Source organism: Gekko japonicus, unplaced genomic scaffold, assembly GCF_001447785.1.
Source record: "Gekko japonicus isolate JY-2015 unplaced genomic scaffold, Gekko_japonicus_V1.1 scaffold3112, whole genome shotgun sequence".
NCBI classification, from domain to species: domain Eukaryota; kingdom Metazoa; phylum Chordata; class Lepidosauria; order Squamata; family Gekkonidae; genus Gekko; species Gekko japonicus.
In genome coordinates, this window is record NW_015165334.1 from 132,861 (window position 1) to 143,429 (window position 10,569).

Sequence of the window (10,569 nt, forward strand, 5' to 3'; positions counted from 1 at the left end):
CTGTGGGCAGCGACATGGGTCTGCAGCTGAAGAGCAGAATTCGAGTCCAGTAGCACCTTAAAGGTTAACAAGATCTCCAGGGTATGAGCTTTCAAGAGTCAAAGCTCTCTTGGTCAACGTATGCACGTGTGGGTTCAAATCCCATCCTCGTCGCCATTGTTAAACAGCGGGTTCCATGGATGAACAGACCACAAGCCTAGTGATCAGTTCTACTTTATTAGTGACTTCAGCAAGCACAAGACAAGACTCCTGTTGAATAGCATGCAATCTCCACACCCAAATACACCCCACTCCCAGTGATAGGCTATTTATATAACATTACTACTAGATTGGTTACTTTCAGGGTCCTGGCAGGCTATTGTTCTTCTGTTCCATTCAATCAGGAACGATTCAGTCCCATACATAACAGTCAAATATAACTTTTGACCAGGATTTAAGGACTGATGGATCCCGATTCTCATTTGTATCTGACGAAGGGAGCGTTGCCTTTTGACAGCTTAAACCCTGGTAAAGATGCTGACCTTTAAGGTGCTACTGGACTCAAATGCTTATTGGGACAACTTTTATCTACAGCCCCATTAGCATCCCCTGCACAATAACTCAAGTAAACAAGAAAATTTTGCTCCCACCACTGGGAGAGAAGTGGGTGAATTTTCAGAATAAAAGACACACACCCCTTTTAGCCTGTTATCTTGTGTTCATTTTCACCACTACCCTCAGCTACTGGGGCTGTTGACAACGCTCGTGCTTCGAGGTAGGGATGCTCGAATATCCACCAGTTCTGCTCACATCTTGTTTGCTGGTTATGAACAGGGAGCTGGTTTTTCAGTGACTGATTGGAGTGTTCATCAACCTGTTCATGGCTCCAGAGGAACTGGCTGGCCACTGTGTGAGACAGGATGCTGGACTAGATGGACCACTGGTCTGATCCAGCAGAGCTCTTCTTATGTTCTTATGAAAGTCTTGGCCTCTGTGCCCTGTTGTTGGCCCTCCAGAAGCACTGGTTGGCCACTATGTGAGACAGGATGCTGCACTAGATGGACCAATTGTCTGATCCAGCAGAGCTCTTCTTATGTTCATATGAAGACCTCAGCCTCTGTGCCCTATTGTTGGCCCTCCAGAGGAACAGGTTGGCCACTGGCTGAGATGGGATGCTGGACTAGATGGACCAATGGACTGATCCAGCAGAGGTCTTCTTCCATTCTTATGAAAGCCTCAGCCTCTGTGCCCTGTTGTTGGTCCTCCAAAGGATGTGGACAAAATTGAGAGGGTGCAGAAGAGAGCGATGAGGATGATCAGGGATCTGGAGACTGAGGGAAGGCTAAGGGCCTTGGGAATGTTTATTTTGGAGAAGATTGTTCTCTTTAAATATTTGAAAGGAGGGCAAGGAGCTGTTCCAGTTGGCAGTAGAGGATAGGACCTGGAGACTGAGCCCTACGAGGGAAGGCTAAGGGCCTTGGGAATGTTTATTTTGGAGAAGATTGTTCTCTTTAAATATTTGAAAGGAGGGCAAGGAGCTGTTCCAGTTGGCAGTAGAGGATAGGACCTGAAGCAATGGTTTTAAATTACATGCAGAAAGGTGTCGTCTGGATATCAGGAAACACTTTTTCACGGTCAGAGTGGTTCAAAGGTGGAATCAGCTGCCTAGAGAGGTGGTTCGCTCCCCTTCACTGACAGCTTTCAAGAAGAGGCTGGACGGATATTTGTCAGAGATGCTCTAGGCTGGTCCTGCATTGGGCAGGGGGTTGGACTAGATGGTCTGCATAGCCCCTTCCAACTCTATGATTCTATGATTGGCCACTATGTGAGATAGGATGCTGGACTAGATGAACCAATGGTCTGATCCAGCAGGGCTCTTCTTATGTTATTATTCCCTTCGATTCATATACCGCTCACCCCCTAAGGGCTCTGAGCGGTTTACCTTATACATTTGATACAATTCCTACCTAAGGCCACACACAGCAGGTCTTCCTTCAGTCATTGCGACTCCTCCCAGGTCTGGGCCAAGCACATATCAGCGCATGCTCCCACAGCCGGCCTCTGTCCAATTGGCTCCGGCCTGCCGCGTCGCCCCGCCTCTACACTCCGCCGGCCCAGCCTCTGCTCTCTCGCTCGACTCGCCAACTGCCGCCATGTTCTTCGCCGTCGCCGCTGCTCCGCTGCTCACGCCGCCGCCACGCCACGCCACGAGGACAGGTGCCCCCCCGCTCTAAGAGCAGGTACCCATTTGTCTACTCGCCCTTTAATGGGCTTTCGAGCCGCTGGGTGGGCGAGAGCTGGGACATAGGGCCGGGAGCTCACTCCGGCCACGGTGGGGCTCGAACAGCCGAAGCTGTTCAGCCAGGTGGAAATGCAGGCTTCATTTACTGCCTGCGCCACCGCTCCCTGTTCTTATGTTACTCCACTATATTCCTAAATATACAGGATAACTGACTTTCTGTGTGCCCACGTTCTCATGTGGCCTGATTGTTCTCCTAACCTCCCTCCAAACTTACTGCATGACTGTTCTGCTCAGCAGGGTATTGTTTAAATAGACAATTAAATTATTCATAAATCCGTCATAAACAAAGGCTGTGCTTTAATAAATCTCTACCCTTCCGTTTTCACCTAACTAGTTCCCAGTAATGAGAATGGCTGCCAATCAGTCTGAATTGGCAGTCTCCTTATGTGAGCTCAGTTTTGGAAAAACCACATGAAAACTTGTCCAGCAGCCATTCCTGGATGTTTGGCATGAAATGAACTGACCGGGTAATCGGCTCGCATCTGACTGACACAGTAAATTGAACTGCCAAGCATGTTCATGAGAAATTTACACGAACCCTACTTCATGGTCACGCAACATATGCATTTTGTTAGCTGGGCAATGTCTCATAAGAACATAAGAAGAGCCCTGCTGGATCAGTCCATTGGTCCTTCTAGCCCAGCATCCTGTCTCACACAGTGGCCAACACGTTCCTCTGGAGGGCCAACAACTGGGCATGGAGGCTGAGGCCTTCAGAAGAACATAAGCCCTGCTGGATCAGACCAGTGCTCTGTCTTGTCCAGCATCCTGTCTCATGCAGTGGCCAACCAGTTCCTCTGGAGGGCCAACAACAGGGGCTGAGGCCTTCCTAAGAACATCAGAAGAGCCCTGCTGGATCAGACCAGTGGTCCATCTAGTCCAGCATCCTGTGCTGTCTCACACATTGGCCAACCAGTTCCTCTGGAGGTCCAACAAAACTACCCGAAGGAGTCTTGAAGTGGCTTACAATCACCTTCCCTCCCCCTCCCCACAACAGACACCCTGTGAGGTAGGTGGGGCTGAGAGAGCTCTTTCGAGAGCTGCTCTTTCAAGAACAGCTCTGACAGAAGGCCGCAGGGCCTTGCCCAAGGTCATCCAGCAGCTGCAAGTGGAGGAGTGGGAAATTAAACTTGGTTCTCCTGGGTTAGAGTTTGTGCACTTAACCACTACACCATCCTTCCTGAGGTAAGACAAAAATGTGTGAACTGGAGGCTAAAAAACTGTGAGCTAGCTCAGTTTAGAGGGAACACTGCTGCAGCTGCAGTGTGTATGTGTTTTAAAATGTTGCATGCCCAGAAGAATTTTTCTTCCAGAACGCACACCATGCTGAAAACAAACTCTTAGGCTAAGTCCTAGTGAGATCTTTGCACAGAGACTAAGTAACTAGAAAAGACAAATTCTAGAGGGATAGCCATTGTTAAATACTGGGTTCAAGACGCATTGCAGTGAACAGCTCTACTTTATTAAGTGATTTCAGGAACAAGGCAACAGCCCTGTTTAAATAGCATGCAAAAACCACACCCAAACACACCCAACTCCCAACAATAGGCTATTTACATAACATTAGTTTCTCATTGGTCACTTCCAGAGTCCTGGTGGGCTATTTTTCTAGAGCTCCAAGCTCAGCCAGTCTCTGGTAGAAACAGTCCTGGAATGTTCCTGACCTAATACATAACAGCCATGTTAGTCTGTTGTGGCAAAAAACAAAAAGGAATCTTGTGCCAGCATAAACAATAACATGTATTGTAGTTCCAGCTTTCATGGCTCGAATCTATTTAATCAGACACATGAAGTGAATTCTCAGTCTGCAGTTACTGCTACACACATGGGGGAAAATGTTTGTTAACTAAGGAAGTAAAGCAGTTGTGATTCCCATTAAAATGCATGCTACGGAGTTGCGATAGCTTATAATTAATTAAACGTATATGTTAAATTTTTAAAAGCTCCTATGCAAGGAAACTACGCATGGTAACAGCGTTCCGTGCGCCTTGGTGTTTAGTCACGCTGGCCACATGACCACGGAAACGTCTTCGGACAGCGCTGGCTCTTCAGCTTTGAAACGGAGATGAGCACCGCAACCCTAGAGTCGGATTCGACTGGCTTTCGAGCAAGGGAACCTTTACCTTTATGCAAGGGAAACAGAAAACTGGGGATGAGTCTCATAGAATAAAGTGGGATCTACTTCTAAGGATTTTTGGGATTACTCCCAAAAGATGTAGCCAATTCTGTACCTTTTGATCTACTTTCAGCCTGACCAGGAGCATGGATCCGGCCTGTCTGGGAATTGTTTCTGGGGTAGTTTCAGTTGCCCAGTCTGCCCATGGTCTCCTGCCTTGTTTTTTTTTTTCCCTCTCTAAGGAGGCAGCAGCAGGAGAGGAGGTGATGAGATGGGAGGGGAGAGCTGGAACTAGTTGGATTTCACTTTCTGAAATCAGTGTAGGTGTAAAAAGAGAACACCATCTGGAGACTTGGCTCACCTGTAGGATGAAATCGACTTCTCACATCTTCCCGATTTTCCTTCCTCTGTTAAGCATCACCTTGTTGTGAGTATGACTGGAGGGGAGGACTTTTTTAAAAAGTATTTTCGCAATTTAGTGCTGTTTTGAGAGAGATTAATGTCTCACTTCATCCAAGGGGGCTTAGTCACAGGTAAGAATCATTATCCTATTCACTTTAATAGAAAGCCCAGTGATTTTGTTTTGTTCTGACATATGTTGTGGATCAGGGTCATGTGGTGTTATGTATTGGGATTGACTCATCCCTGACTGAATCACCCCAGAGACTGGCTGAGCTTGGAGCACGAGAACAATAGCTGACCAGGACTCTGGAAGTAACCAATCAAGTAGTAATGTTATGTAAATAGCCTATCACTGGGAGTGGGGTGTGTTTGGGTGTGGCAATCGCCGGCTATTTAACAGAGCTGAGGCTCTGGAGTCTTGTCTTGTAGTTCACTGAAATCACTGAATAAACCTGAGCTGATCACTGCCATGCATCTAGAACCCAGTATTTAACACATGGGAAAGACAGGATTTTGTCCTGGGGTCCACGGTGGCTCTCAGCAGCCCTGTGGCTAGAAAGCCAGAATGGTGTAGCGGTAAAAAGGATCAAACTAGGATCTGGTGGAACTCTCTGCCTAATGCCATCAGGGCCCTGCGGGATCTTATTCATTTATTTATTAATTCAATTTCTATACCGCTCCATCCCGGAGGCTCTGAGCGGTTTACATGGGTATTTAAACTTTCTAGCTAGGGCCACACAATGTAGGGAAGGTGATTGCCTACCAGGCACCCCGCCGGCTTTGATATTCCTGTGGCTTCCTCGTGGTTGTTCGGCGTGGCTCCTTCAGGGGAAGCCATAGACTGCGACTGTGCGACGACTTGCTGCATTGGCCTCTGTCCGATTGGCTCTGGCCATGCTGCGTCGCTGTGACCCTGGACCAGTCCCCACCCGGAACGCCAGCTGCTTGATGTCGACTCGCCGCCATGTTCTTTTTCGCCGGATCGCTCCACCTCTCCACCACCATCGCCTGCTGCCAGCACCATAGTTCTTCTTTCGTTGCCACTTTGCACCGGAGGCGGGTGCCCCCCTGCACCTAAGGCAGGTACCCATTTATCTACTTGCTAGGCTTTTGAACCGCTGGGTAGGCGGGAGCTAGGACAAGGGCCGGGAACTCACCCTAGCCGTGGTGGGACTCGAACTGCCAAAGGCAAGTGATGGATTATCTTGCAGGCTTTTTTTTTACTGCCTGCGCCACCACTCCCACCCTGCAGTTCCGCAGGGCCTGTGAGGCTTTCGGTTGAGGGCAGCAACGGTTCTCCATTGTGGCGGTGGGCACCCTCTTCTCCCCTTCCCCCCTCCGACTCCGAGCTTCTGCTTCTTCCCCCCTGCCCAGAAGTGGCCAGACAGTCTAGAACAGGGATACAAATTCTAGAGACACCATCTTGGACTTTTCAAAATCGGAGGTTTTTAAACATTATTATTACTTTCTTATAATTCTGTTTGTGATTAGAATTTTAACAGTTTTTACATAGGCTGGTGGCTATATGCCTTCTGTTGTAGATCGCCCAGAGCCCTGCTTAGCAGGGATAGGGCAATCAAATAAATAAAATTGTTGTTGTTGTTAATCATCATCATCATCAAGCCCTATGGGGAAAGGCTGAGGGATTTTGGAATGTTTAGTCTGGAGAAGAGGAGGTTGAGGGGGGACAGGATGGCTCTCTTGAAGTATTGGAAGGGCTGTCACTTCGAGGAGGGCAAGGAGCTGCTCCTGTTGGCAGCAGAGGAGAGGACTGGCAATAATGGGTTCGAGTTAAGGGTAGTTGGCCACACGAGGATGATCGGGAGCCTGGAGACCAAGCCCTATCAGGAAAGGTTGAGGGACTTGAGAATGTTTCGTCTGGAGAAGAGGAGGTTGAGGGGGGACAGGATGGCTCTCTTGAAGTATTGGAAGGGCTTTCATTTAGAGGAGGGCAGGGAGCTGTTCCTCTTGGCAGCAGAGGAGAGGACTCGAAATAATGGGTTTGCGTTAAGGGTGGTTGGCCACACGAGGACGATCGGGAGCCTGGAGACCAAGCCCTATCAGGAAAGGTTGAGGGACTTGAGAATGTTAAGTCTGGAGATGAGGAGGGGGCACATGATCGCTCTCTTTCAGTATCTGAACGACTGTCACTGAGAGGAGGGCAGGCAGCTGTTCCTGTCGGCAACAGAGGAGAGGACTCACAATAATGGGTTTAAATTAAGGACGGGAAGGTACCGGCTGGATATTAGGGGAAACATTTTGACAGTCAGAGTTGTGCAACTGGGGAATCAGCTGCCTAGGGAGGTGGTGAGCTCCCCCTCACTGGCACTGGTTGGAGCCAGAGCTGGCAACCCTAGTGTTAGGAGGAGGAGCAGCAGCAGGAGGAGGAAGAGGAAGAAGAAGAGATTGGATTAATACCCCGCCCTTCACTACCCAAAGGTGTCTCAGAGCGGCTTACAAACTCCTTTCCCTTCCCCTCCCCACAACAGACACCCTGTGAGGTAGGTGTGGCTGAGAGAGCTCTGACAGGAACTGCTCTTTTCAAGGACAACTCTGACAGAACTATGACTTGCCCAAGGTCATCCAGCAGCTGCGAGTGGAGGAGTGGGGAATCCAACCCGGTTCTCCCAGATTAGAGTCCGCGCACTTAACCACTACACCAAAGAAGAAGAGAAGAAGAGGCTGGATTTATACCCCGCCCTTCACTCAGAGTCTCAGAGCGGCTTACAAACTCCTTTCCCTTCCCCTCCCCACAACAGACACCCTGTGAGGTAGGTGGGGCTGAGAGAGCTCTCTTGAGACCTTCTAGTGAGAGAACAGCTCTCAGAGAATTTTGACTGGCCCAAGGTCACCCAGCTGGCTGCATGTGAAGGAGTGGGGAATCAAACCTGATTCTCCCAGATTAGAGACTGCCCCCTCTGCAGAAGCTGATATTTGTCCTACTGGAGGAAAAAGGACACACCCTTGTATTATTTTTCTCCCAGTGGGGAATACAGTAGCTGTGTTAGAGGAAGGGTAACCAGCCCTATGCTGGAATATATCTGGAGATTTTGGAGGTGGAGCTTGGGGAGGGCGGGGTTTGGGGAGGGGAGGGGCCTCAGTAGGGTACAATGCCACAGAGTCCACCCTCCAAAGCAGCCCTTTTTCCTGGAGAATTGATCTGTTATTTTTTGGAGATCAGCTTTAGTACCTGAAAAGTATGCATACAGTACCAGAAGATCTCTAGGCCCCACCTAGAGGCTAGCCAACCTAGATAGGGGAAGCAATTAATTAGGGACTGCTGGGATCCCATTTGAGCCCCCAAGATTACTGTTATGTATTGAGCCTGAACTGTACTTGCAAAAGGACTTCGCTTAGGACGCATAACAATGGCTTGCTAGGATCCTAGAATGGACCAGTAGGGAGACAGGGATCCTAGGGAAAACCAATTGGGAGACAATGGGGTGTAAATAGCCTATCGTTGGGAGTGGGGTGTGTTTTGGGTGTAATCTTTCCCAGGCATAAATACCAGGCTTTGGGCCAGGGATTCCCAGTCTTCTTTCTCTTGCTGAATCACTAATAAACTATGAGCTGATCAATTGAACGCGTCTGAATGCAGCATATTGCAGTTACTTTTAAGCTTTTTCCACTTCGTGGAAAAAGAGGTGCAGGAGCTCATTAGCATAACTCATTAGCATAACTCGTTTGCCTCACCGGAAGTGTGTCAGAAGGCAACACCCACCGCTCAGGCTCCACTGGACTGTTTTGGAGTGCTAGCGATGGGGGGGGAGGGGAACGCGCAGATCTGTCCTCACAGAGGAGGGAGAGCTTGTACCTGAAGGTGGGGGGGGGGCTCTGCAACTTACCTGGTTGCTTCTTGCTCCTTATGGCCTGACTGAGGGCTGCTGGGAGCAGGGGGCGGGGCTTGCTGCATGTGCCCACCCCCTGGGCTCCTTACTGCCGGAGCTTCGCTCCTGTGCGCTCCCGCAGGAAATGACCCCTGCTTTTAAGTTAAAGCAGAAATGTTAAGAAATCCAGTCCTAAATTGCTTCCCAGTTTCACCCCTGAAAATCCCTGGGTATTTATTTATTTATTATTTAATGTATATCCCGCCCTCCCTGCCAAGGCAGGTACCCAAGCCCGATGCGGCGGTGTGCTTCTGAAGGCCTGTCCTCTGCATTTACCGGTGGCATTTTCCAGTGACAGTTAAATTGAAGCGGACGCCGTCAATATAATTCAACAAGGCCTAATGTAATTGCAACACAAGGCATCTCAGGCAGTGCCGGTGACAGGCGCCGCGCTCAGCCCAACTCTCCAAACAATTTCTCAAGTCAGAAGGTGGATTAGTGGAGAAAAAGGACAGAGAAGGGGGAAACTGTGCCTTTCTTTTTTCCACATGAAATGTTGCCCTCTTCCTCACTGCGTTCTTCAGCCAAGACAGAAAAAAAACCCCACCCTTATAAATACCACGTTTACAGAAATCGAGCTACTTCATCAATTTAGGATCAATAGGTGAAGTTCGAGAGATAATCAGACGCGGTAAACGGCTCTGATTCTTGTGCTCACGCAGGCAAGAAAGGCTTCCATCCAGAACAAAATCAGAATACACGAGACGGCCTGAAGAACTTCAGATCTGATTCAAAGGGAGTTTCGCTGGAGTCGAATTCACTTGCTTAGGCAAAGCTCTCTGGGTATACTGAGGAACTGCTCTTAGTGGGGTGGCCAGGATTCAAAGCTCACTCCCCCCCCCCGGCCTGTGTTGTATTTAGGGTTGCCAACCCCCAGGTGGTAGCTGGAGATCTCCTGGGACTATGGCTGATCTCCAGATGACAGAGATCAGTTCCCCTGGAGGAAATGGCTGCTTTGGAAGGTGGACTCTATGGCCCTTCCCCTCCCCAAACCACACGTTCCTCAGGCTCCACCTCCCCAAAATCTCCAAGTATCCCCCAACCTGGAGCTGGGAACCTTAGGCCTGGAGTTCTCCCAGATTTACGACTGATCTCCAGTCCAGAGAGATCAGTCCCCCTGTAGAAATTAGCAGCTTTAGAGGGAGGACTCCATGGCCTTACATCCCTGCTAAGCTTCCTCCCTTCTCAGTTTGGTGTAATGATTAGGAGCGCGGACACTCATCTGGGAGAACCGGGTTTGATTCCCCACTCCTCCACATGCAGCTGCGGGTGTGACCTTGGATCAGTCACAAGTTCTCTCAGAGCTGTTCTCTCAACAGCAGTCCTCAAAAGAGCTCTCTCAGCTCCATCTACTTCACAGGGTGTCTGTTGTGGGGAGGGGAAGGGAAAGGGATTGTAAACCACTCTGAGACTTCTTCGGGCAGTGAAGGGCAGGGTATAAATCCAATCTCTTCTTCCCCAGACTCCGCCCCCAAATCTCCACAGATCTCCCAACCCAGAGTTGGCAGCAGTACCTGGAAGAGTAAAACAGCAGCTTTGATGCTGGGGAGGGGGGGGGGAGTCAATAGCATTTTTACTCAGTTTGGTGTAGTGGTTAAGTCCATGGACTCTAATCTGGGAGAACCGGGTTTGATTCCCCACTCCTCCACTTGCACCTGGCTGGATGACCTTGGGCAAGCCATAGTTCTGGCACAGCTGTCCTTGAAAAAGAGCAGTTTCTGTCAAGAGCTCTCTCAGCCCCACCTATCTCACAGAGTGTCTGTTGTGGGGAGGGGAAGGGAAAGGAGTTTGTAAGACGCTCTGAGACACCTTTGGGTAGTGAAGGGCGGGGTATAAATCCAATCTCTTCTTCTCTTCTTCTTCGTTCTCCGTTTCTGTCCAGA